Here is a 26,326-nt window from a genome sequence, read left to right as displayed (position 1 = left end):
TCTTTACTTCTGTACTGTTCTACATTGTCTTGTTTTTATTATTTTAACTGTTGTAAGCTGCCCTTACACTGTCCCTCACCAAAGGCTACTAAAAAAACTCCACAGTCAGGGAATTAGAGGACAGGTCCTCTCATGGATTGAGAACTGGTTGAAGACCAGGAAACAGAGAGTTGGTGTCAATGGGCAATTTTCACAATGGAGAAAGGTGAAAAGCGGTGTGCCCCAAGGATCTGTCCTGGGACCGGTGCTTTTCAACCTCTTCATAAATGACAGGGTTGAGCAGTGAGGTGGCAAAGTTTGCAGACAATGCCAAACTTTTCCGAGTGGTGAAGAACAGAAGTGATTGTGAGGAGCTCCAGAAGGATCTCTCCGAACTGGCAGAATGGGCAGCAAAATGGCAGATGCGCTTCAATGTCAGTAAGTGTAAAGTCATGCACATTGGGGCAAAAAATCAAAACTTTACATATAGACTGATGGGTTCTGAGCTGTCTGTGACAGATCAGGAGAGAGATCTTGGGGTGGTGGTGGATAGGTTGATGAAAATGTCGACCCAATGTGCGGCGGCAGTGAAGAAGGCCAATTCTATGCTTGGGATCATTAGGAAGGGTATTGAGAACAAAACGGCTAATATTATAATGCCGTTGTACAAATCGATGGTAAAGCCACACCTGGAGTATTGTGTCCAGTTCTGGTTGCCGCATCTCAAAAAAGACATAGTGGAAATGGAAAAGGTGCAAAAGAGAGCGACTAAGATGATTACGGGGCTGGGGCACCTTCCTTATGAGGAAAGGCTACGGCGTTTGGGCCTCTTCAGCCTAGAAAAGAGACGCCTGAGGGGGGACATGATTGAGACATACAAAATTATGCAGGGAATGGACAGAGTGGATAGGGAGATGCTCTTTACACTCTCACATAATACCAGAACCAGGGGACATCCACTAAAATTGAGTGTTGGGCTGGTTAGGACAGACAAAAGAAAATATTTCTTTACTCAGCATGTGGTTGGTCTGTGGAACTCCTTGCCACAGGATGTGGTGCTGGCATCTAGCCTAGACGCCTTTAAAAGGGGATTGGACAAGTTTCTGGATGAAAAATCCATTATGGGGTACAAGCCATGATGTGTATGCGCAACTTCCCAATTTTAGAAAAGGGCTACGTCAGAATGCCAGATGCAAGGGAGGGCACCAGGATGCAGGTCTCCTGTTATCTGGTGTGCTCCCTGGGGCATTTGGTGTGCTGCTGTGAGATACAGGAAGCTGGACTAGATGGGCCTATGGCCTGATCCAGTGGGGCTGTTCTTATGTTCTTATGTAAATGCTCTTTGTAGTACCTGATTAATTTTAGCTGAATTTATTCTGTTTTTCAGCATCTGTACCGCCTTTCTCTAAAAAGTATATTAAAAAACCTTTTTTGTGTCTGTTTCTGAGAGGGGAAATTTTATATGTACTTATACTTATTTATTTGTAATCTTTGTAGGAGCAGATGGATATGGAAGGTTAAGAATTGATGAGGGATTGTGTGTGTGTTTTGAGGGGAGTGATCTCTGTCCACAGCAGGAATTTGCCACACTTAGATGTGTGTTGAGATGGATGAATGATGTTTGATTCCCACAAGGCTCCTAAATCTGCTGGGCACTGAGGATTGCACATGTGCACTGCCCTTAATCTGCCCTTAACCTAGTAAATACCAGTGAGCAAGCAGGACCCTTGGCCAGTCAGGGCTGAAGGGAAGCAAGAGGCCTCTTGCTTACTTTCCTTCAGCCCAGCAAAGGTCTCTGCTAGGGGTTCAGGATTAAAGGTTGGAGGAGGAAACCGTAGAGGCCTGCTGCTGCATCTCAAGAAGTTGCTAGTTACCTCCAGATTTCAAGCAGATCTGGTGACCCAGCATCTGTTAGGTTGCTGTGCTGATCTTCCCAGTGTCCTTTTAACCTGTCAGATTGCATGGAGCCACTAGTGAAGGGTTTTGAGGAGGTGTGGTATGCACCTTCTCTAGGGTCCACTTACCAGGTGAGGAGTTCATGAGAGAAGTGGGAAATAATGTCCCCTACTGTGCTTCCTCTCCCACCCCCTTGTGGTGTTTATTTTGCAGGCCCTCGCTGTTTCTAATATTTCTAAACCAAAAGCACCCAAGATAAGATCTGGAAAACACAGTACTTTGGCCCCTTTGCACATGGTGAGGGGCTGGCATTTTCGATAACCTTCAGCTCGTTTCCCAGAGGGCTCCCCCACTCCTGAAAAACCTTTTGCCTTGTATTTTGTTTTATTTTTTTTGTCCCTCTGTCCCCTGGCAAAGTCTGTCTTTTTCTGAAATTCAGCATTCTTATTTTTGCCCAATTCTTCCTTGTGTCTGTCCTCTGTACTATTTCCTTGCACTGATTGACCACAGCTGCTGATCCTGGCAAGTGTTCACAAAAGTAAAATTAGCTTTCTTTTCTTGCTGTTTTGGTTACTCGTGGTTTAGGCATCCTGTGCTGTGGGCAGCCACTCCTGCCTTAAACATGTCAGTAGGGAGCAGTTCAGTGGTGGTGTGTGTCTGAGTAATTTGCCTTTTTGCTCTTGTTTTTTTAAGAACCAAGGATTTGTTTTGTTTTTGTTGCTAACCTGTTCATTGGTGTTTATTCCCTTTAATTGGGCAGTGTCTGAATAACCTGCCAGTTGGTGGGATGCACTGGAAAATTGCTTACTGATATGGAAACTGCCATACTTTAGCGTAAGTTCTGACTTCCTGTCATTCAGCATCTCCTTAGACCAGTGGTTCCAGAACTGAGAGCCAGGGCTCCCCAGGAGCAGTGGAAACCAGCCAGGGAAGCTGTGGAATCCTCATGGAAAACCTGCTGCCCTATGCAATGTATAGGATTATAGCCCAAATGGGGAGCCAAGGCTCAAGTAGGTCAAGGGAGCCGCCAGTTGGAAAACTTTGGGAACCATGGCCTTAAACAGATGTGGGTTAAAAGAAACTTTATGTACTACTGTCAGATTTCAGTAGGCATTTGGGATTTGTCCAATGCTGTCTTTAGGTGGATTGGAACACAAACTGAAAACGTAAAGAAAACTGTGCTAGATTAGACCAGGGACTCAACTAATCCAATATCCTGGCCTCCTAGGTACTTCCAGCCAGTAGCATGGTTGAAGGGGGGAGCCACAGAACTACCTGTACAATGGAAGGGCACGAGGCAGACTTACCCTTTAGCAAAAGGTGAAAATAATGAATTCCGTAAATTTTCTTTTATGCCAAGAAAAGATTGTGAATTCTGCAAACTTGCTTATACAGTATTTACTTTGCATAATTCTGCTTCCACAGGTCATGAGGGAGGCCATAAAACTAAAAATGTATCATTTCTGGCCTCTGGAAATGGATATTGTCTTCTGTGGCATTTCATTGACCATTTCCCATGTGTTTAACTACATGGCAATGATCCAAATCATAAGTGCTAGAAACTTCATTTTTTAAAAACTGGACCTCTCAGAATACTGAGTTGTGTGCTTAGTATCAGGCTTTTGTACTGTGCAGTTAGATTCCTGACCTTGCAACTATAGGTCAAGCTATAGGATAGCTATTGCTTCCTGTGAAGCAATGCCAAGGCTTCCTTTAAAAGGAAAGGATCTTATTGCCTTCCCTCTCATCTCCAGCAAAGCTGTTTCTAACCGTATTTTCTCATTGATTGCACTTACCACTTTGGATGAAGTCTCCCTCTGATCCTTCTTCTCTTAGTAGGGGGAGGGGGTCTCTTTCATTTGCCTGTGGAACAGCTGCTGTTCATAAGTATGCTTGTTATCTTCGGATGCGGTGGGAGCACTGATGTGCCTGGTGCACAATTTCTCAGCTGTGCTGGGAATGCTACAGAATCTTTGCTTACTTTTTAGAAGAATCTCCCACTTTGGAAATGGAATGGCCAGCATTCTGATGAGAGCTCTCCTGCTCATGTGTTCTCCAAATGTGATGAAGGCACTCTAGCTCCATGGCAGCTGTTATGCTGCTTTACTGGTCTGCTCCTATTCTCTCCATTGGACTTTGTTTAGGACCTGTGTGAGTAACCACCTTTTTTTTTTTTGGTGAGGTTTGTTGATGGGGATTCGAAAATTTATTCTACTGTGTTGTGCAGGGCTAGGAGTGTTGAGTCTTGCCAAAAAATGTCATCCTTTTCTTGGAAGACAATAATTTTGCCTGGAGCTTTTTATTCAAAATTGCCAGTACAGAGCATGTGCCTTTCTTTGTACTTAACAAGTACACATATTGTTAAAGGGAAGCTGAAAATTGTTTGTAGCAGCTAGAAACCTTCTGAGAGCAGGAGCTGGGACCTTGCTTTGGAGGCAGGACTTTAACGCCATGGTAGAGCACCTTCTTGACATGCAGAGGGTCCCATGTTCAGTCCCAGGTAGGGTTGAGAAAGACCCTTCTCTGTCTGAAACCCTGGGGAGCTGCTGCCATTCAGTGTTGACAGTACTGCACTAGAGGAAATCATGATCTGACCTTGGTATACAACAGTTTCATGTCTTCATCTAATATGCATGTACAGGGCCTAGCTCAAAAGAGGCATAGGTGTGTGCACACTGCAAAATATCATCTAGATTTGCAGAGATGGCACATTTCATCATGATGAATGGTTCTCCAACAACCATGGCTTTCTAGGTCTTTCCAAGATCCCTTTCTTATGGATGTAGGCAGTGCTTTTTTTTGTAAAAAAATAAAATAAAATAAAAAAAGGTGCAGAGACTCACAACTTGTTAATCTTTTATTTATTTATTTATTTAACCATTTTTTATTGGAGAAATAAAATATTTTTTATGTGCTAAAAATGAACTTACTTCTGAGTAGACATGCATAGGATTGGGCTGTCACTCTCCATATCCCCTTCCCCCTAGCTACTTTTTCTACACATGGGGAAAAATACTGTACAGGTGCACTTGTAGCGTGTAGTATGTAGTGTGGCACTACTTCGAGGAGACGAAGCAGTGAATGGATTCCAAAAAATGGCTTACATGAGTTCCATGTAGTAAAATTACTCTAAGCAACTGTGGGAGTAAGAACAAAAAAGGAATTCTTACACAAGAGGGGTCCTTAGATGCACATAGAAACAGCTATGTTTTCAAACAAGTGATTAAATATGGTTTAATTCAGGTATTGGAATACTCTGTGTCTTTGGGAAGGCACTTGGCATGCAATTGTATGTTCCCTGCTGCCCTGAGCAGCTGCTGTGCATTGCTGGAGAGGAACTGCAAACGCTGGCTGGCGGAGGGCATGCTTGTGGGGGAAGGACAAGGAGGATCTCTGGCAAGGCTGAACAGCACGTTGTACACACATAGAATCCCTTTTCACCTGCCCTTAGCATGTGAAAACGGGTGCAGATATATATCTCTGCCAGGATTAAGAGCCCAATCCTAGGTATGTCTACTCTGAAGTAAGTCCCATTCTAGTCAATGGAGCTTACTCTCAGGAAAGTGCCTAGGATTGCAGCCTAAGAGCCCAATCCTATGCATATCTACTCAGAAGTCTACTTTAGTGAATGGGGCTTACTGTGGATAGGATGGTAGCCTCAGGGCCCAGTCCTGTGCCTGTCTACTCAGAAGTCAGTCCCATTAGAGTCAATGGGGCTTCCTCCCAAGAAAGTGTGGAGAAGACTGCAGCCTCAGAGTCAAAGCCTATGGCTGTATCCTCAGAAGTCAGTCCCAGTAGAGGCAGTGGGGCTTCCTCCCAGGAAAGTGTGGAGAGTACTGCAGCCTCAGAGCCCCTCCTCTGCCTGTCTCCTCAGAAGTCAGTCCCAGTAGAGGCAGTGGGGCTTCCTCCCAGGAAAGTGTGGAGAGGACTGCAGCCTCAGAGCCCTTCCTCTGCCTGTCTACTCAGGCTGCAAGGCTATGGCACTTTCCCGGGAGTAAGCCCCATTGAACACAATGGAAGTTACTTCTGAGTAGACATGCATAGGCTTGGGCACCCTTTCCCAGGAGCAAGCCCCATTGAGCACAATGAGACTTACTTCTGAGTAGACACGCCTAGGCTCGTGCTGCAGATTGGCACGGGGGTGCACCAGCCAGCTTCCTTCCCCACCTCTGCCAAGCCAGTACCTGGGCGTTCCATGGGTGCCGCAGCCCGTCTCCCTGGCTTGCTGGCTGGCTGTCCGTCCTCCTCCTCGGTGTCAGCGCGTGTCCCCCACGCCCTCCACCGGCTTGGAAGCTGTGCGGGGAAGCAGAGCGCGGAGGGGGGGAGGCTGGCTGGGCTCAGGCGAGAGCTTGGGAATGGGGCAGGAGGGGGTCGTTGTGTGGTCAGGCAAGTGCCAGGCGCCCGCCCACCCTGCACTCCCCAGCACCCACCCAGCGAATGCCTCTGTTTTGCTCCCCCCCTCCTGGAATGCCTCTGAAGGGGAGGGGCACCTGCTAAAAGGTGCCAGAACGCCGTCCCTCCATGTTCCATTAGAAAAAAAGCCCTGGATGTAGGTGCCCACACATTCCTGAGCTCCACTGAACTTGGCTGGGCTTGACAGCTAGCCAGCGTTTGTGCTTACTTCTATCCCTCTTGTGAGAGTGAAGGGCCTAGAGTGTTGGCTAGAATATTAAGCTAGTTTTTCTTTGAGACCTAGCTCCACCTTCTTAAGGTTCAGAGAGACAGAATAGGCTGAGCACGATAGTGAGGAACTCCTGTGGAACTCTTTGCCGCAGGATGTGGTGCTGGCGTCTAGCCTAGACGCCTTTAAAAGGGGATTGGACAAGTTTCTGGAGGAAAAATCCATTACGGGGTACAAGCCATGATGAGTATGCGCAACCTCCTGATTTTAGAAATGGGTTATGTCAGAATGCCAGATGCAAGGGAGGGCACTAGGATGAGGTCTCTTGTTATCTGGTGTGCTCCCTGCCACAGGATGTTGCAACTTCCCAATTTTAGAAATGGGCTATGTCAGGTGCAAGGGAGGGCACCAGGATGCAGGTCTCTTGTTATCTGGTGTGCTCCCTGGGGCATTTGGTGGGCCGCTGTGAGATACAGGAAGCTGGACTAGATGGGCCTATGGCCTGATCCAGTGGGGCTGTTCTTATGTTCTTATGAGGAGAGCCCTCACCCTACTCTGAAGCCTGTAGAAGGGGGGGGGGAGACTCTTGGAAAATGACTAAACTTCTTGCTGCTTTCTAGAGTCAAAGAGAGCCCCCACTTTCTTAAGAGAAGGGGCAGGGGCTCCCATAAGAATAAAAAGCGTCCTTGCTAGTGACAAGTTGGTGATTTGGTTTATGAACACTTGCCCTTGAATATCTGTCACTCTGAGCCCCTTTGTGTTGCAGAGCACTATGTGGGATGTTTCATGGAATATGCTCAATTCATGCAAGCCACTGGTCAGAGCTGTTAGAACTTGCTATCTGTCTGTGTGAACTGCAAATGCACTGCAGAATGTACCCAAGATTCTCCTCTAGCTCCTTGTTGCTGTGGAAGACCAGGAATGATGAACTAGTAGCTTTCCTGGGACTCTTGTTGTTTCCATTCTTATTGAGGATAAGCTTCTTGGGAACCCTAAGATTCCCCAAAATGCAGCTGGGAAACCATTGTCCTAGCATGGTCAACCACAGTTCAGTAGTGGAGCACTTGCTTTCCATGTAGAAGGTCCTGAGAAGGTCCTAGTCTTGCCTTCTAGTTAAAATGATTAGGTAATGGGAAAGATCTCTTCTGCCTGGAGAGCTCAGAGTATAAGGCAGTTTCATATGTTAATGATTAGTTCAGGGGAATTCTATAAAGAACATACCTTTCTTTAAAAGGTGGGCAAACTTATTTGAGATAGGAAAATGTGAGAAAGAGGTCATTTGGTTTACATCTGTATTGCTGTACAAAGTGTACATGTAGAAAATATTTTCTGCTTGACTCCTGCAGAAAGCTTTTAACTGTCAGTGTCTCAGTATCCTTCTAAACTGCATGGAAACTGGCTGGCAGAGCACTGAGGTGTGTGTATGTGTTGGTCACTTGCCTAACACTGCAGGCAAAAACACCCTTTTGTCTTTTCCTTGGGAATTTTCTCAGGCCTCAATTTGGCATTCATCTCAGCCTTCTGATTTGCCTGGGAGTCTTGTACAACTTCCTGGGTCATGTCAGGTCTCTCCCCCGCCCCAAATCCAGAACATTTCTTCTGCAGTTTGCAATTAGCAAGTCCAAACTTTATTGGCCAGACTTGTATGATCTTTCTTCCTTGACTTCTGCCCTTCCTTGCCCCTGGATTCTTTATGGGCTAGTCTGGCTCAGGTCCTAATCTGAAAGTATGTAATGGAACAAGCATGCTGCAGCTAAGCAAGGTAAGCTATATCGACAGGTATTGTCGATGTCAGGATGCTGGGTGACTGGGAGCATCCCTTCTGTTGGTGTGCTCTTCTCCCCTCTCTCTAGTTCTGTGCTGCCTGGACCAGCGTGACCATAGTTGGTCGTGTCCAATTTTGAATGCAACCAATGGTTAATGGTAACTATGGTGACACAAGCTTAATTGTTACAATAAAATACAGTTATTGCTATCCAGTAAAAGGAAAAAGAATTTACATGGGTAGGAGAAGGAGCCCACAGGATGCTTCCTTTTCCCAGACCGTAATTTGGTAATAGGACAGTAGCATAACACATGAACTGGCCTTCTCTGGCTATGTGGCAAGCTTGTTGAATTCAAAAACCACATTTGCAGAGTTGGGTCTGGCCTCCTCCTTTTCGTGAATATTTATTTCAGCACGGGGATCAATTCTTGGCTGTGAGTATAGCCATGGAGTGTTACTACTCTAGATCAGAGCAAGGGTGTGATCTTCTTCCCTCAGTGGAGACCTGTTAAGTCAGGTCTGTTCACAGAGGCAGTCCTGCTTTGGTTCGAGTGGAAACTACAATACGAAAGTTCCTGAATCAGCATTGTAGCTGGTCATTTTTGTGCAGCTGCAGGAAAGATAATTAAAACAGCCCAAGAGAGCTTTTGGTGTTAACTTTTGCCAGTGTGAATACAGCTTCAACAAAGCATACCTCTTGGGGCCCAAAGTCCCTGAAGGGGGTTTTGTACAGAAACTTGGTTGCAGAGTTTGGATCCTTGGGAAAGGGTGCTTTTCGTTCTACCTATTATTTTGTTATGAATGTGCTTGCATTTTCCCACTCAAAGCATTTCGAACACGGAATAGGGGTTTTTAGCATAACCCAGCATGAGCCACATTTGAAGGCATCCATGGGGAAAATTCTTCAGTTGTTTAAGAATTGTGCAACTAACATTTTTCCATCCTCCTTTAATCAGCAATTTCATGTCTGGGTCTAGCTACAGTTTAACAGCAGGCATGGACCTGACTAAGAACTTGCAACTATTTTTAAGTACTCTGGATAGGCCTTTCCTCATAACTTGGTAGGGAGTGTGATGAAGCCCCAAACTATAGAAGGACCAGTTGGATAGGGCTTGCCAGGGTGAAAAGAAGGTGGGGAAGGAGGGCTGGAGTTGGCTCACTTCTGTAACTCTTTTTCAAGGATCAGTTTACCATTCAGGGAGATTCTTGTGCCAGCCTTGCAAATAAGGCAAGGTATCTTAGGGACTGCCTACTTCCATACAGTCTGGCTCGTCCTCTTAGGTCATCAGAGAAGGCCTTTTTACAAGTGCCGCCGCCTAGGGAGGTACGTGGGGCGGCGGCAAGAAATAGGGCCTTCTCAGTAGTGGCACCAATATTATGGAACTCCCTTCCCCTTGACTTAAGAATGGCTCCCTCTCTTGAGACTTTTCGGCAGGGCCTGAAGACCCTTCTATTTAAACAAGCCTTCTGAGTTCATGGCCTTTTAAACATCTTTTTAACATCTTTTCTACATCTCTTAGTATTTTTTACAGGCCTGATTCCTATGATCTGCTGCTCTATGCTCCTTTTACCTGATTTTTTATCTGATTACTGTTTTTATGATATTTGTTAATATGTTAATGTTTTTATCTGTTTTTTAATATTATGTTTTAATCTGCTTTTAACCTGTTGTAAGCCGCCCTGGGTCCCTTTGGGGAGAAGGGCGGGGTATAAATAAAGTTGTTTGTTTGTTTGTTTGTTTATTATATAAGTAAGACAAAACGTACTTGTGCTCCTGCCCTGTAACCCTCTTATCCTGTCTGTTGCCTTCATTTCCCTGCTCGTCCCCTTTCCCAGCATACTGCTTTCTCAGTTGGGGAGAGTGATGTGGGGTTAGTCCAGCTTTTTCTCCTGGCTCCTTAAATCCACAGGACATGACTGTGGCAGTTGTACACTGTTCAGTTCTGGTCACTGCAACTTGAAAATTGAGGACTAACAAATTAATTCATGTTTGTGGGCGGGGGTGGGGGGAAACACTCATGGTGAAAGACTCTTGCCTCACTTTGGAGTGAGGTTACAGATGATCATTTGTCCACTGCCCTGAGCTCAGCAGTAGGATGGGATCTGGTCCCTGTAGCTGTGCCATACTTTCAAGGAAGTTGGAGCGCCGTGAAAGCACAAGGTAATGTGGATTATTCCCTGCCAAGGGGTCATCATTCCTGGCTTTCTGTTTTGCTTCAGAACTAATCATAGGATCTTTAAAATTTAGGGTGACATCAGAGACAAGACCCCACCCCTTCTGAAATTGTGGGAAGGGTCATGATTTTGCTAAACATCTTTTCTGCAAGGTACCAAATCTATCCAAAATTTGTGGGCCCAGGTGAAGGTGTAGGTGCAATTTCAGTTCCAGCACTATCTGATGGCAGCGAATTTTGCCCCTTCCCCCAAATTTGCAAACCCAGAAAATGAAAATTGATGTAATCTTGACTGAATGTGGTTGTTGCTGTCTGTTCACAGAAGTCTCTGGGAAGAGGTGGGAACCTCAGGCGTAGGGCAATCTGAAACAAGTAACTTTCTGTGATTTGTGGTTTGAGGATGATTAGAAAACGCTTTCAGGGTTGAGCAGCATGTGTTTTCAGAATTTTCAAGGAGATCGGGATGGGTGGCATAGTGAGCAAATGTTTGTCACCCTGGCTTTGCTCCTAGAAAATGGCACTATAGCCTGGGTCCTTGGTGTCTGTTGTATTTTTAGCATAATGATGAATCTGGCTCAGTCAAGATTGCTTGACCTATGTAGGATTATGTGTTCAAGTACTTCCTTCGCTGCTTTGTCTGCAGTGTTGCATTTTCTCTACTCTTCTTTCAAAGGATTCTAGTTCTTTGACCCTTTTCTTCTCACAATTTGCATTTAGATTGGCTGCCTGAAGGGAGAGCAACTTGGACAGTGAACAGCAGGGCCTACTGGTTGTGTTTGCACTGTGATACCTGGTGAAGGGTTTTATTTGCATAAAAATTGGTTACTGTTATTGATAAACATGAAAGGCATCTGTTTCAGTTAATTTTCCAATGGGAAGTCCCTCTCTATAGGATATGCAATAGTTTTGGGGAAGAGAAAAGCTGAACTCCTGTGTCTTTGTAATTGCATCTCTGTACTGTTAATGGAGGATTCCAAGGAGATGGTGTACTTCTGTTACAAAGCCCAGAGATGAGCGCTTAGCCCTGTGGAGGTCTGGGCTGGGAAATATTTAATGCCCTGTTTTTATGAGCAATACCTTTGACTTGTGAAGATTAACAACTTGCTGTTAAAGCCAGTCCTTCATCCCTGCTGCTGATGCTGTTTGGCTAAATGCCAAGGGTGTGGAAAAGGGGCTTTTGGCTTTTCTTTCAGCAAGGCCAGATTAAAGACCTGGAAGCCCTGAGCTGTGCGTGTGTGTGTGTGTGTGTGTGTGTGTGTGTATTCTTTGCATGATAAACTTCCAAAGCTGGTGTTCGGAATACATTAGGAGAATTCCATGTGTTTGCCTAGACTTGCTGAGCTTTATCTAATGTACTCTTCTGTCATTCAGATTTATCAGTGATCTTTGGTAAAGTGTGACTAATTTGTGGCAAGGGAACCCACAGCATTATGCCTAAGCTGCTCTCCAAATGTGTGATTGGGAAATTTGCTTTTAAAAAAATGTGGATAAAGAATGTGATGCTTTGGAGGCTGAATTTGCCACATTGCCTGTGTTGTTCTCTGCCTTCACAATTTCTGCCATTCTGCTGTGTTTGGAACAAGTGAGCTTGAGCCACTTTTCCCCATTTTTTTTCTTGGATTGCTCCAAAAATCTATTTCCTAGGCCCCCCTGGACTGATGGTTGTGTCCTACCTTAACTGTTCCCCTGAGTCAGTCCTGGCAGTTCAGGCTATTTACTGTGGTGTGAGTTTGGATAGCTACAGCATTCCATAACTATGGGAATCACTTTCATAAAGTGTTGGGTGGTGTTTCTAATTTATTTTTATGCCAGATGTTTGAATCCTGTGTTTTTAGTAAGAGAGTGTGGGAATAGAGATCTAATAAGGAGAACCTTCTGAGAGGTAAAAGCTCCAGAGTAGTTGAACACCCACTTTTGAATGAGAAATGCTACAGTCAACTTCGTTTGTGGGAGTTGGAAACCAAATGGACTCTCTGTGTTGGGAAGGACTGATAACGGATTTTTGTCCGTATTTTCATAGTCTGTCAGTGGCAGCGGATTCCGTAGCACTGGCTACTTGCTACAGTTAAACTCAGCAACTTGCTACAGTTAAACTCTCCAGAGGGTCATAATGAAATCCTAGAAGGAGTAGGATGAACTAAAAAAGTGGATGTTGCTGTGAAAGTGGATGAAATTTCAGTATGAGAAAACTGGAAACTAATTCATAATACAGGAGAATTGGATCCTGTTGATGACAGACTGTTGTTCTCTGTACAGAAGAGAATGTTATAAGTTTTTTCATTTTGGAAACGAAGTGGTGGTGGTGGACCTAATGGACGCTTATAAATTTTCTTTCTGTGTTAGAAATTGGGATCTCCCACTGAAGCCGATCAGCAGCAGGTTCGGGATAGACAACAAGCAGTAGATCTTTATGCAGCAGCAAGGAACTAACTTGTGGAATTCATTGCCTCAGGATGTAGTGGCAGCCTGCAGCTTAATTGATTTTGCTGAATTTATGACTGATGGGCCTGATGGCTATTAGCCACAATAGCTGGATGGAATCCCTGTTATATTCAGAGGACCATACCTCTGAATGCCAGATCCTTGGGTTAAACTAGGAAGAGTTGTTGCCTTCTTTTCTGCTTGAGCTTCCTATTTTTGGAAATAAGATGCTGGAAAGGATGGACCCTTTGGGCTTACATGCCAGAGAAACTTCTCTAATCCATTTTGGCTTCTTTTCCACTATGGCCACTGCATGTAATTTATTCATTTTGTTTAAAAGATTTTTATACTGCCTTTTCTAAACATTCAGAGCGATTTACAAAAAGACACAAATACATAAAAAGGTGAAATAATTATTAAAATAAAAAACCATAAAACAAGTTAACAATAGCAATAAAAGAGCAAATAGGAAATAAATACATAGCAGCATAAAAAGTTGAGGGGTCCCTAAGGAGTACCTCCCTCCCCAAAAGCTAGACGAAACAAATAGGTCTTCAAACCCTGCCGGAAATCATGTACCAAAGAAACTGCTCTCAGATTTTCTGGCAGCTGGCTCCAGAGGTGTGGTGCTACAACCAAGAAGGCCCTGCACCTTGCCGCCATCCTCCTGGCTTCAGGTGGTGGCAGTATCCTGAGAAGGGCCTTCTCTGATGACCACATGCAGGAACGTATGGAGGAAGGCGGTCCCTAAGGTATCCTGGTCCTGTGCCATACAGGGCTTTAAAGGTCAGCACCAACACCATGAATTGGGCTTGGAAAGAAATAGACAACCAATGTAGCTGCCGAAGCAACAGCATAGCAGATTCCGCACACTGAGCCCCAGCGACCAATCAAGCTGCCACATTCTGCACTAACTGCAGTTTCCAAACCATCTTCAGGGTAACCCCATGTAGAGTGTGTTACAGTAGTCTGAGATGTCACTAGGGCATGGACCACTGTTGCCCGATTCAACTGGCACAGGTACGGCTACGGCTGGCGCATTAGCCGAAGCTGGGCAAAAGCTCCCTTGGTCGCAGATTCTACCTGAGCATCCAGGGACAGTTGTCGGTTCAAGAGGACTCCCAGGCTGCGAACCTGCTCCTTCAGTGCTACCACATCCAGAGAAGGTTGTGGGTCTGATACCTGCATAGCTGCCTTATGGATCAGGAGGACCTCTCTGTTTTCCGGATTTAATTTCAGTTTATTAGCCCTCATCCAAGTCCCAATGGCTTCCAGACAGCACCCCAGAACTAGCCCCCTTGGAACATGGTAGAAAAGAGTGCAGCAGTGGTCTTGTATAACACTCCTTGGTGTGCAGTTGCTGCAAGGTAACTGCTTTCTGAGGAGAGCTTGGAGATGCAGCTTTGCCTTTTAAATAGCAAAATCCTGTTTGCTGAAACAGAGGAAAGAATAGAGGACATTGGATGGAGAAACAAAGGGGGAAGAGACCCAGAAGTTTTCAGAAGACAATTTATTGCAGAATGAGTGTAACATGAGAACTCTCTTCCATAGAGCTGATTCATTTTTTAAAAAAAAAACAGAAACTAAACAATCCCAGTGATCTTGTCTTTCACTCAGTAAGGATTCTGATAGAATGAAGACTGAGATGCTTATTTTCCATTAGGGCTCTATTGATGTGGAATAGAAGCAGGTTCTCTCTGTTGCTTTTCTCTACTTCTCTTTCAAAGCAGCCAGCCAAGATAGGCAGTGGTGCTGGAAAACATTTATTCTCAATTTCTTGATAAATAAACTTAGGAGCACAGAAGCAAAGCAACCTGTCTGAATGGCACAGAGTGTTGGGCAAAACTGAAACTCGGTCTATTTTGCTGTCTTCCTATGGAGGAACCAGAGCGGAATGGTAGTGCAGAGACATACTGAAGCCCTGAGGAAACTGGACTAGATGGGCCCTTGGCCTGATCCAGCAGAGCTGTTTGTGAAGTGGGTTATGACATCACCACCATGTTCTCTCTCTCTCTCTCTCTCTCTCTCTCTCTCTCTCTCTCTCTCTCTCTCTTTTTTAAAGGGGGAGATGGGCAGAGGGTGACCTGTCCAAAAAAGGAAGATGGGCCTCCTGGAACCATTAATAATTGTGTGAAAGAAGGGATATCAACACTTACCTCAAAGAGCAGCTGCATCTGCCCAAATCCCCTCTTCCTTTTCTGGGCAGTGATGAAAAGGCACCCTTTCCTCCAGTCCCCCTAAAGGTGAAAGTGGGAAGGTGGACATGTATGGTTAGAAAACTAAAAGTGGGAGCTTTTTCAGGGTGTCATTCAGAAGTGGGTATGGGGCCTGAAAGGATTGGAGACTGTTGGAGGTGCCTTCCTGGGCAAGACACACAAATAGCCTGACTGGGATCAAGGCAGCTTTATAACTGCAGACTGTGAGAACCGACTTGTCCTGTCAGCAGGGCTGAGTACATGCTTGAATCCTAAGGGCCTAACCCAATGCAGCTTTCCAGTGGTGATGCAGCCATGCCAGTGGGGCATGTGCTACACCCTGTGGTGAGGGGATAGTCACAGAGGCCTCTTCAAGGTTCAAATGTTCAAATAACAAACATTTATTTCGTTGACTCCGGGGCTGCCTTGTAGCTGCATCCATGCTGGAAAATTGAATAGGATTGGGCCCTAAATTCTGCATCAAGAAAAGCCATGCAGCTTCTAATATACTTGCTTAATTTTATTCTGCTCCTGTTCTAGGAATGTGGAAGGTACAGAGCCTTAACTTCCTGCCCCTGGAAATCCAGCTCAGCAGCTCTGCTCTTCCCCAAACCGTTCCCCCAATCCCTGACTTCTGAGATTTCACTGAGCAATGTGCATATTCTTACAAGCTTTCCCTGTTAGCCTTAGGGACTAGAGAATCTTGCATAATTTTTTTTTAACCTAAGGTTTTGAGGAAACCAAGTGCTACATTTACTGTTTATTCCTGCCCTTTCCCAGCATAGTTCTGCAGAATTGCAGACCTGTCTTGCAAATTAAATAATTGCCTTTAAATAATTTTAGCTGGTATTTGGACCTGTCTCTTCATTTCACTCCCACATGCCACCCCCATTTTTCCGTTTACCCCAGTAAAGTACAAATCGTGTGCTGCTTCAGTTGTTGTTATTTTGAAACAAAAAATGGGGCAGAAATTGGCTACCAGCTATTGAACAGCTGGGCTTTGCTTAATAGGCCTAAATTGGGAGGAGGATGCATCTGCCTCAGATGCAGAGTATGTACTTTGAATGTATCCAGAAACTTCTTAAAAGGAAGCTGAGCCTGAGCAGAACAGACTTTAAAAAAACAAAAAACAAACAAAAAACCCTCTATTTTGAGATCCCAAACTGACCAAGGCTCAGAATGTGAGCACTGACAAAATGACCAATGTATTGATTTTTTCTATAATTTTCTGTTATTTTTTTTCTACTTGCCCCGTGGCCCAGATCTTAAAACAATTGCAGCTGTGTATCCACTCACCCTGCTGATATAACATGGCAAGACAAATTTAAGTACCCTTTATATGTTACTGTTAAAGGTAAAGTCTTGCTTAAATTGGATTTTTATCTGCTGTGGTATTTTAGCTTTGGTGGCCCAGCAGAGGTGTATACCGCAAAGAAAGAAGGGTTCCACTAAATCCAGGAGGGTGCCCGCATGGCTAACCAGCCAAGTTAGAGAGGCTGTGAAGGGCAAGGAAGCTTCCTTCCGTAAATGGAAGTCTTGCCCTAATGAGGAGAATAAAAAGGAACATAAACTGTGGCAAAAGAAACGTAAGAAGGTGATACTGGAGGCCAAGCGAGACTATGAGGAACGCATGGCCGGCAACATTAAGGGGAATAATAAAAGCTTCTTCAAATACGTTAGAAGCAGGAAACCCGCCAGAGAAGCGGTTGGCCCTCTGGATGGTGAGGGAGGGAAAGGGGAGATAAAAGGAGACTTAGAGATGGCAGAGAAATTAAATGAGTTCTTTGCATCTGTCTTCACGGCAGAAGACCTCGGGCAGATACCGCTGCCCGAATGGCCCCTCCTAACCGAGGAGTTAAGTCAGATAGAGGTTAAAAGAGAAGATGTTTCAGACCTCATTGATAAATTAAAGATCAATAAGTCACCGGGCCCTGATGGCATCCACCCAAGAGTTATTAAGGAATTGAAGAATGAAGTTGCAGATCTCTTGACTAAGGTATGCAACTTGTCCCTCAAAACGGCCATGGTGCCAGAAGATTGGAGGATAGCAAATGTCACACCTATTTTTAAAAAGGGAAAGAGGGGGGACCCGGGAAACTATAGGCCGGTCAGCCTAACATCCATACCGGGTAAGATGGTGGAATGCCTCATCAAAGATAGGATCTCAAAACACATAGACGAACAGGCCTTGCTGAGGGAGAGTCAGCATGGCTTCTGTAAGGGTAAGTCTTGCCTCATGAACCTTATAGAATTCTTTGAAAAGGTCAACAGGCATGTGGATGCGGGAGAACCCGTGGACATTATATATCTGGACTTTCAGAAGGCGTTTGACACGGTCCCTCACCAAAGGCTACTGAAAAAACTCCACAATCAGGGAATTAGAGGACAGGTCCTCTCGTGGATTGAGAACTGGTTGGAGGCCAGGAAGCAGAGAGTGGGTGTCAATGGGCAATTTTCACAATGGAGAGAGGTGAAAGGCGGTGTGCCCCAAGGATCTGTCCTGGGACCGGTGCTTTTCAACCTCTTCATAAATGACCTGGAGACAGGGTTGAGCAGTGAAGTGGCTAAGTTTGCAGACGACACCAAACTTTTCCGAGTGGTAAAGACCAGAAGTGATTGTGAGGAGCTCCAGAAGGATCTCTCCAGCCTGGCAGAATGGGCAGCAAAATGGCAGATGCGCTTCAATGTCAGTAAGTGTAAAGTCATGCACATAGGGGCAAAAAATCAAAACTTTAGATATAGGCTGATGGGTTCTGAGCTGTCTGTGACAGATCAGGAGAGAGATCTTGGGGTGGTGGTGGACAGGTCGATGAAAGTGTCGACCCAATGTGCGGCGGCAGTGAAGAAGGCCAATTCTATGCTTGGGATCATTACGAAGGGTATTGAGAACAAAACGGCTAGTATTATAATGCCGTTGTACAAATCGATGGTAAGGCCACACCTGGAGTATTGTGTCCAGTTCTGGTTGCCGCATCTCAAAAAAGACATAGTGGAAATGGAAAAGGTGCAAAAGAGAGCGACTAAGATGATTACGGGGCTGGGGCACCTTCCTTATGAGGAAAGGCTACGGCGTTTGGGCCTCTTCAGCCTAGAAAAGAGACGCCTGAGGGGGGACATGATTGAGACATACAAAATTATGCAGGGAATGGACAGAGTGGATAGGGAGATGCTCTTTACACTCTCACATAATACCAGAACCAGGGGACATCCACTAAAATTGAGTGTTGGGCTGGTTAGGACAGACAAAAGAAAATATTTCTTTACTCAGCGTGTGGTTGGTCTGTGGAACTCCTTGCCACAGGATGTGGTGCTGGCATCTAGCCTAGATGCCTTTAAAAGGGGATTGGACAAGTTTCTGGATGAAAAATCCATTATGGGGTACAAGCCATGATGTGTATGCGCAACCTCCTGATTTTAGGAATGGGTTATGTCAGAATGCCAGATGTAGGGGAGGGCACCAGGATGAGGTCTCTTGTTATCTGGTGTGCTCCCTGGGGCATTTGGTGGGCCGCTGTGAGATACAGGAAGCTGGACTAGATGGGCCTATGGCCTGATCCAGTGGGGCTGTTCTTATGTTCTTATGATTTTATTTTATTCTTTATTGTATGTGTTCTTTCTTCGTACATTGCCTTGTATTGAACAGTTTGGAAAAGCGGGTTACAAATCAGTTTAAAAAAGAGCTGTGGAATGAATGTTCTTGCCAAGGGTCTGCAAGCCTCCCTATTGAGTGCCAGCACTGTGGAGGAAATGAGAACAAATGCTATGTTCTTTGGATTTGGATTTTTTTTCTTATAGCATTCTTGGGTGTGCCATCCTTCACTGTTAGGGGTGAACTGCCTCAGACGTTGTCTGGATATATTTGTAGGTGTTGATGTTGACACTGTGTGCCTGTACAAGCAAGCCAAAGCGGAGTGTCGCAGGAGCCACCAAAACATGGAGTTGAGCTGCTTCCCACATTCTTGTGATGAAGACTCTCTCTTGACCTTGTTCTTACGTATTTGTTTAAAAAAGAAAAGAAACAAAATCTGACCCACCGCTGCCCTGAGGAGTTTGCAGGGAAAGGATTGCATCCTTGGTTCTCACAAGGAACATCTGGGCTAAAAGCGGGGTGGGGGAGAGGGTTGATGACAGGAAAGTGATGTTGCTGTAGTGATCTCAAGGGAAACACACATTCCATTATCGTGGGTGGTATGTGAGTTTCCTCATAAATGTGGTACATTCAGTGACTTCAGATGGAAGGTAAAACACCTACAAGAAGAGAAGGGGTGAGACTGACTACCTCCTGCCTTCCACTGGTAGAAGAGCAATGCTGGTATAGGCTGCCATTGGACTGTGTAAAATCCCTCCCTCATTGCAGAGCTGAGCAGAGAATAAGAAATGTGGCTATTTGCCACTTGAGCAAGAAAGAGGTGAATAATTGGAAGAACACCAAAATGATGGCCTCAGCTCCAGTAGGGAGGAGGCGGGGACAACTGCCAGTCTAAGAGTTACAGCATCATATGGAGAAGAAGTGGAAAAGGTTGTCTGGCATCCGCAGCTACTTGTATGTATGTATTTTAGACTCCTGCTAGTTTTTAAAAGTCCCAGCATGTCTAATAACATAAAGCAATAAAAAATACCACAGTAAAACCCTGTTGTTAAAACTGTGTAAGCCAGCAAAATGTAGGGATTGAACTTGAGTCTTTGGTATGCAAAGCATGTGCTCCACAACTGAGTTATAGCCTCTCCCTTAATTTTCTCACTCAGTAAATTGGGCACTGAACCTTCTGGGGATGAGGATTCATGACTAAGTCAAAAAATGCATAGACTTAACTTGCTTTCAAGCCATAGACTGAGGCACATTTTGGATCTACATGAATACCTTGGTAGGTGCAGGCCTGATACCTTCTAATTATTATTAAAATATTAGAACCTAGTATTTTAGCTGATCTGTCAAATGCTCCCCCCACCCATACTGGTGATGCCTCCCATGTAGAGATGCCCCATTCTACTGGTGTCCCCCATGATTCTGCTTCATTCGCATCTCTTCTTGCTTTTCCAGATCAGGGAGTGGAAGAGTAGTGGAGGCAAATGGGCAGACAGAGGTGGTGGCTTCTTGTCAGTCTGCTACTTGAGGTGATGGGCTGGTCTTGGGTAAACAACATAAATTTTCAAAGTAAAGGTGTTTCGATGTGAGTACATTTATTCTGATGACAAGAAGGAGGGTGGTAGTGTTGGTGGTAAAAGTAATGATAGTAATTGGTAGTTTGTTTTCTTTATTTGTAAGCAGCTCTCATCAAATACTCTTACCTAGGACTTGGCAATGTCCTTGATCCATTTTTTTGAGAGCAACTATCCATAACTCATGCAACATTTTGTCCAAGTTCTTCAGGGAGTTGAACCATTAAGAATGTGGGTTCACTTTGTGTTCTGGTTTAACAGTTTTTATTTGATTTTTTTTCTACAGGACAAATATTAACAAGTGCTTCGGTAACCAGTTAAGACACTTCAAACTAGTTTAGATAGCATTCTGCATGAAATGTATCAAACTCTCTTGCTTGTATTATAGCTCTCACTAAAACAAAAACAGTGGCAAGTACTTAACTTGACAGTAAAAAGAATTAAACAGGATTAAAAAAAACTGCAGGGAAATTAAATCATATCATTAAGTTGAATACCTAACTTTTGAACCTTTATTCTGAACAAGTTACAACTTTCTGTGTGTAATGGTTTGGTTCACATTTGAAGCAATTTCAAGGTTTTTCAGGTTCATGTTCAGTTCCACTTCCCTGAAAACCTGTTTAGAAAGGTTTTTTCAGCTTCGTTTGAATTCCTTGGAAATCTTAGTGATGTAGATGGAGGCTGGTACAATTTTTCTTTTCATAAAACTCAGGTTTCTAGTTCTCAGTGCTACTGTGAAAAAGTAAGGATATTTGACATGTTTTGACTTTCTGGAAAATGTCTTGTACATTGTCTAGAAAATACAGTATTCCAGTGTTGGTTCTAAGTGGAACCCGATTTAGCTGTTTGACTTGTATTTAATGAGTAAAACTTTTTTTAATGCCATTTTAATTTTATGTGATCTATAACTATCTCAGAAGTTTTCCCAGTGGTCCAAAATACGTAGCTGAACTGAAATATTTATTTGGAGAACAAGGTCAATAAACCACAAAATAATGCGGTTTAATTGTTATAGTCAAAGCATTACTTGTACATTATTTTAGTTTGAACACTTGTAGAAGTTTTGAGACACAGTAAATCTGTAGCACACATTTCCTCACATTGTTTAACTTGCTTGTTATATCATAAAAATAAATGGAGGCACCGAAAGCTGTTAGCATGCTACAGTAATTAGTGCATACTCCACTTCCTAGGGAGCGTCACCTGAAGGAAGTGAACTCCAACTTGGAAACTACCCAGATTGGCTGGCACTGTATCCATTCATTACGTTATGAATCAATTTCATAACATGGTTTTAGAAATGGAAAAATATTGCAATGGAAAATTCCCCACCTCAGGTTTTGCCGTTCTTGCCCTCTGGCCCTCGAATTGTGGACCTTGAATTCCTTGGTCCAGATTAAGTAGCCTTTCTTCCCATCTCTTTGGGCTGAGTACACAGGTAGCTCTAATTATCGGTTGGCAGCAGCCTAGAATGATGATATAATAATATGCTGTAATCTGTTGGATGCTTCTGATGAGCAGTCGCAGTAGGCGATGGCACTGTGCCTGTTTACTTCAGTTTTATAACAGGCTGCTGTAAGAGCAGAAGGAAACAAGTGGGTCAAGAGGCTCTTTCACAAAAATTAGGGATTAGCACATAGATCAAGCATCTGAAACACAGAGCAAGGATTCTTCCTGGTGTAGCCAAACCCACTGAGCTATTCAGCTCTGCTTAGCAGTCCCATCACCACCTCTCTCCTGTTGGCATCAGTTCACTCTGGACCAATTAACTTTCAGTTGGCTGAGGCTGGCAGCAAACTTTGGAAGTCCAAATATCCAGTAGAGCAGGTACACTTGACCCATGAATTCTCCAAAAATGTATGCAGACCTTCCAAATTCCTGTGAAAAAACTCCAAATTAAGTTCTTTGCTCCACAGTTGTTTGCTTTCATGCTAACATCATGCTTCTGTAGCCACTAAGCCACCTGTGAATGGACAAATAATGCTGGCTCAGGGCAGTCAAAATATTGGCTGAAAGCTTTTGAGTGACATAGAACTCTTCAGCAACAGATGTTTGAAGCAGAATAAAAAAAAAATGAAAGTGCCTTCTCCATGCAGTTGGTATGCCTGCTACCAGGTATGCTTATACTTGTGAAACTGTTGGACCCAGATTTAAAGCAAGGAGGTCAGTACTTGGCTAATCAAATGATACAGATGTGTTATGCTGCAGTGTTCAGTGATGTCTGGCATTCCACAGTAGCAGCTTATGGAGGTGAAGACAAGCAGGTGGTACAGCTGGTAAATATATCCACCATTCTATGCAAATAGCTTTTGTTGGAATGAATGAAAATTTTGGGGGCCAAGGGGTGCTATTTGTGTTGGTTGTGTAATGCGTACAATCACATTTCTGTTCAAAATAAAACCTTATTCCTAAGTCAGCATCTGGATAGGTCAGGCCTTCACTTCACAGTCAAAAATGCATCTTCCTCTTCTTTCCATCTCCCTGTCCAGGAAGAAGGTTACATTTAGGGCTGTGGTTTTCAAACTCTCTGGGAGTTTGGAAACCACAGTATGTCCTTGCAGGGGAGGGGAGGGAGGCAGCGGAGTGGGGAAAGCAGTGACACGATCCCCAGGATTGCATCACAAAAGGGGGCTGCAGGGACTGGCATGTACTCACCAGTCTGTGCAGCACCCATTCTGGGGTGCGGGGAGCCCTGCGTCGCAAGGGCTCCCCAGCCTGCAGAAAGTGAAAGTGGAGCAATCAGGCTCCACTTCCTGTTTTGCGGAGGTGGAGTGCAATCACTCCACTTTCACTTTTGGAAGCTTGGGGAGCCCCGCAGGCACTTGTGCAGGGCTCCCTGCAGCCCAGGAAGACTGCTGCAGGAACTGGTGAGTACATCCCAGTCCTTGCAGCCTCATGAGCAACATGATTGTGGGGATCACGTCGCTGCCTTCCCCCCCTGCCCCCGTCCCTTAAGGGGGCAGAGGCCAGGGGACTAGTTTGAATACCACTGTTTTAGAGCAATGTCTGCATTTTCCTTTGCCAAAACGTAGCTGGCTGCAAACACAACAATAAATAGAAACTTTTGAAAGCAGTCTAAGGGTGACAACTGTATTTTTGAGGCAGAAATAGTATGTCCTTTTTGTTCCTAAATTGAGCCCCACAGTGCTTGATGGATTGCATCCCAGCTCACTCCAAAAAAGCTCTTTGCTTGGTTTGCTTGTTCACCAGTTCTTTTTCTAATATCAACCCCTCTTCCTGATACATAACAGCTGTCAGATTCCCCACGCCCTTCTGAATTCCTGACAGTATGCTTGTTTTCCACTTCTTTCCTTTAATCTGACTCTGTACTTAATATCTATTTTCCTAGCTTTTTTATTTTTGTCTAGAGAGCTGACTAAGCATATGGCAATCTTCTGCCAGAATCTTTCTAAAGATCCCAAATGGATACGTCCTCTACCATCAAAGGCGTGGCCTATTTCCATGCAATTACTGGACTAATGCTGACATAGGATGAAAAAGAGTTGTTTGTCTGACTCTTGTCACCACACTGCTTAAATCAAAGTTCTGTCATGCAATGCTAAAAGAATGCCACATTTTGCATTGGGGTTGGGGCTGGGAAAGAAATTGATATGTTTTGATTCTAAAATAGAAATAGAAAACACATAGGTTTTGTTTGAACCTATTAAGTGGCTTATAGCATCCAAGGGCACTACCTTCTTCTTGCCTAAAGTTCTGTAGATTTTCATTGGACAGCTCCAAGGAAAATGGTTTGTGGCTCATCCTATTTCTTAGGGGGTTGCATTCTAATCTCTTCAGGCCAGTGAGGCATTAGGGCAACAGGTACTGTAGCAACCAACATTCTAAAATGTGTCGCTACTGCTAAACAAGTGTGTACCTATAGTGCACCAAAGTTACTGTAAGAATTTATCAAATGCCTTTTTTTAACCCCCACATCACTCATAAAAAGTACTTTTCTAATCTCACTGTGGGGTTGAATGACCTCAGTTAAATGAAAAAAATACTTTTAAAAGATTTGTTTGGCAATGATTCCAGTTTAATGTACAAGAAAGTAAATTCAGGATTATTTATAATACAGGTATACACTGATGCAAAGGTGGTGTTCAGGGTTTGTAATGGTCTCTTAATTTTTTGGGGGGGGCGAATCTCACTGACTCTGGCTGTTCATGGTTGTTACTTTTTGGAGGTATGAATGGAATGAAATCAGAGGCTGCTGATTGGGAAGAGGTTCTAAAAGAATAAAATTGCTATGTTACATTTTAATTATGTATAGGAAAAATTTTGAGCAGCTGTTTTATAAATATATAGCAAAAGGCTGCTGAAGAATAACCAAGTTTGACCTGTAGCTCTTCAAGGATGGAATTAAAGTAGTCTGAGCTTTTGTAGGCAACAGGTCAACCTTCCCTTCAGCAGGTTAGATCCTCTGAAATGCTAAATGGATCTTATGAAATAGCATCTTGCCTATTAATGTTCATATTCCAATAAATGTATTTGTCCTATTTATATACCATCCTTTTTGATACAGGGGAACAAGATTCTTGGCAAGGTTTAAAGGCTGGCTCTTGGATATTGGTAAATTATGCGGCACAAAAGGAGTGCATTTTAAAAGCATTGATTGGGTTGCTGGGTTCTTTTTTGCAATAATGTTCACAATATGGTCACAATATGCCTTCGACCTGGTCAGCAGGGATGGCCTCTTCAAGATTCTCCCCAAGATTGGATGTCCAACCAGGCTCCTCAGCATCATCCGATCCTTCCACAAGGACATGAAGGGCACTGTTGTCTTCGATGGCTCCACATCAGACCCCTTTGACATCCGAAGCGGCGTGAAGCAGGGCTGTGTTCTTGCACCAACCTTGTTTGGGATTTTCTTAGCTTTCCTGCTGAAGCATGCCTTTGGAACCGCAACAGAAGGCATCTATCTCCAGACCAGATCAGACGGAAAGCTCTTCAACCTCTCCAGACTGAGAGCAAAGTCCAAAGTCCAGCTAAAATGTCTACGTGACTTTCTCTTTGCCGACGATGCAGCTGTCACTACCCACTCTGCCAAAGATCTCCAGCAGCTCATGGATTGTTTTAGCAAGGCCTGCCAAGATTTTGGACTGACGATCAGCCTGAAGAAAACACAGGTCATGGTTCAGGATGTGGACTCACCTCCCTGCATTACAATCTCTGCGCATGAACTGGAGGTTGTCCATGACTTTGTGTACCTTGGCTCAATGATCTCTGACACTCTTTCTCTCGATACCGAACTAAACAAACGCATCGGTAAAGCAGCTATCACGTTTTCCAGACTCACAGAGAGAGTCTGGTCCAACAAGAACCTGACGGAACATACCAAGATCCAGGTCTACAGAGCTTGCGTCCTGAGTACACTTCTGTACTGCAGCGAGTCATGGACACTTCGCTCACAACAGGAGAGGAAACTGAACGCTTTCCACATGCGCTGCCTCCCTCCGACGCATCCTCGGCATCACCTGGCAGGACAAAGTTCCTAACAGCACAGTCCTGGAACGTGCTGGAATCCCTAGCATGTATGCACTGCTGAAACAGAGACGCCTGCGTTGGCTCGGTCATGTTGTGAGAATGGATGATGGCCGGATCCCAAAGGATCTCCTCTATGGAGAACTCATGCAAGGAAAGCGCCCTATAGGTAGACCACAGCTGCGATACAAGGACATCTGCAAGAGGGATCTGAAGGCCTTAGGAGTGGACCTCAACAAGTGGGAAACCCTGGCCTCTGAGCGGCCCGCTTGGAGGCAGGCTGTGCAGCATGGCCCTTCCCAGTTTGAAGAGACACTTGGCCAACAGTCTGAGGCAGAGAAGGAAGGCCCATAGCCAGGGAGACAGACCAGGGACAGACTGCACTTGCTCCTGTTGTGGAAGGGATTGTCACTCCCGAATCGGCCTTTTCAGCCACACTAGACGATGTTCCAAAACCACCTTTCAGAGCGCGATACCATAGTCTCTCGAGACTGAAGGTTGCCAACAACTCACAATATGGTATTGTTCATGTGAATTGAGAAGAGACCTTTTTTTTGAAGACAGGGATTTGTCATTTCTTGTTGTTTCTCTGTAAAGCAAAGTATGTGGATGGCATAAAACAATCATCATC

At 44.5% G+C, this 26,326-nt stretch overlaps 1 protein-coding gene across 6 annotated transcripts in view; it reads left to right on the top strand.

The window, feature by feature from the left end:
* The window catches only part of EXTL3 (exostosin like glycosyltransferase 3), a 157,088-nt gene that overhangs the window by 43,452 nt on the left and 87,310 nt on the right, over nt 1–26,326 (top strand). The window contains exon 1 of one of the 6 annotated variants that reach the window (XM_066626586.1): nt 3,950–4,026. The exons of the other annotated variants lie outside the window; for them this stretch is intronic. The gene's annotated coding sequence lies outside the window, so the exon portion shown is untranslated. Of the gene's footprint in view, nt 1–3,949; nt 4,027–26,326 lie in introns of those variants that run through there. 6 annotated transcript variants of the gene reach the window in all.

Source organism: Tiliqua scincoides, chromosome 1 (genome assembly GCF_035046505.1).
Source record: "Tiliqua scincoides isolate rTilSci1 chromosome 1, rTilSci1.hap2, whole genome shotgun sequence".
Lineage (NCBI taxonomy): Eukaryota > Metazoa > Chordata > Lepidosauria > Squamata > Scincidae > Tiliqua > Tiliqua scincoides.
Note: the sequence above shows the minus strand (reverse complement) of the source record. Positions and strands in the feature narration are given on the sequence as shown.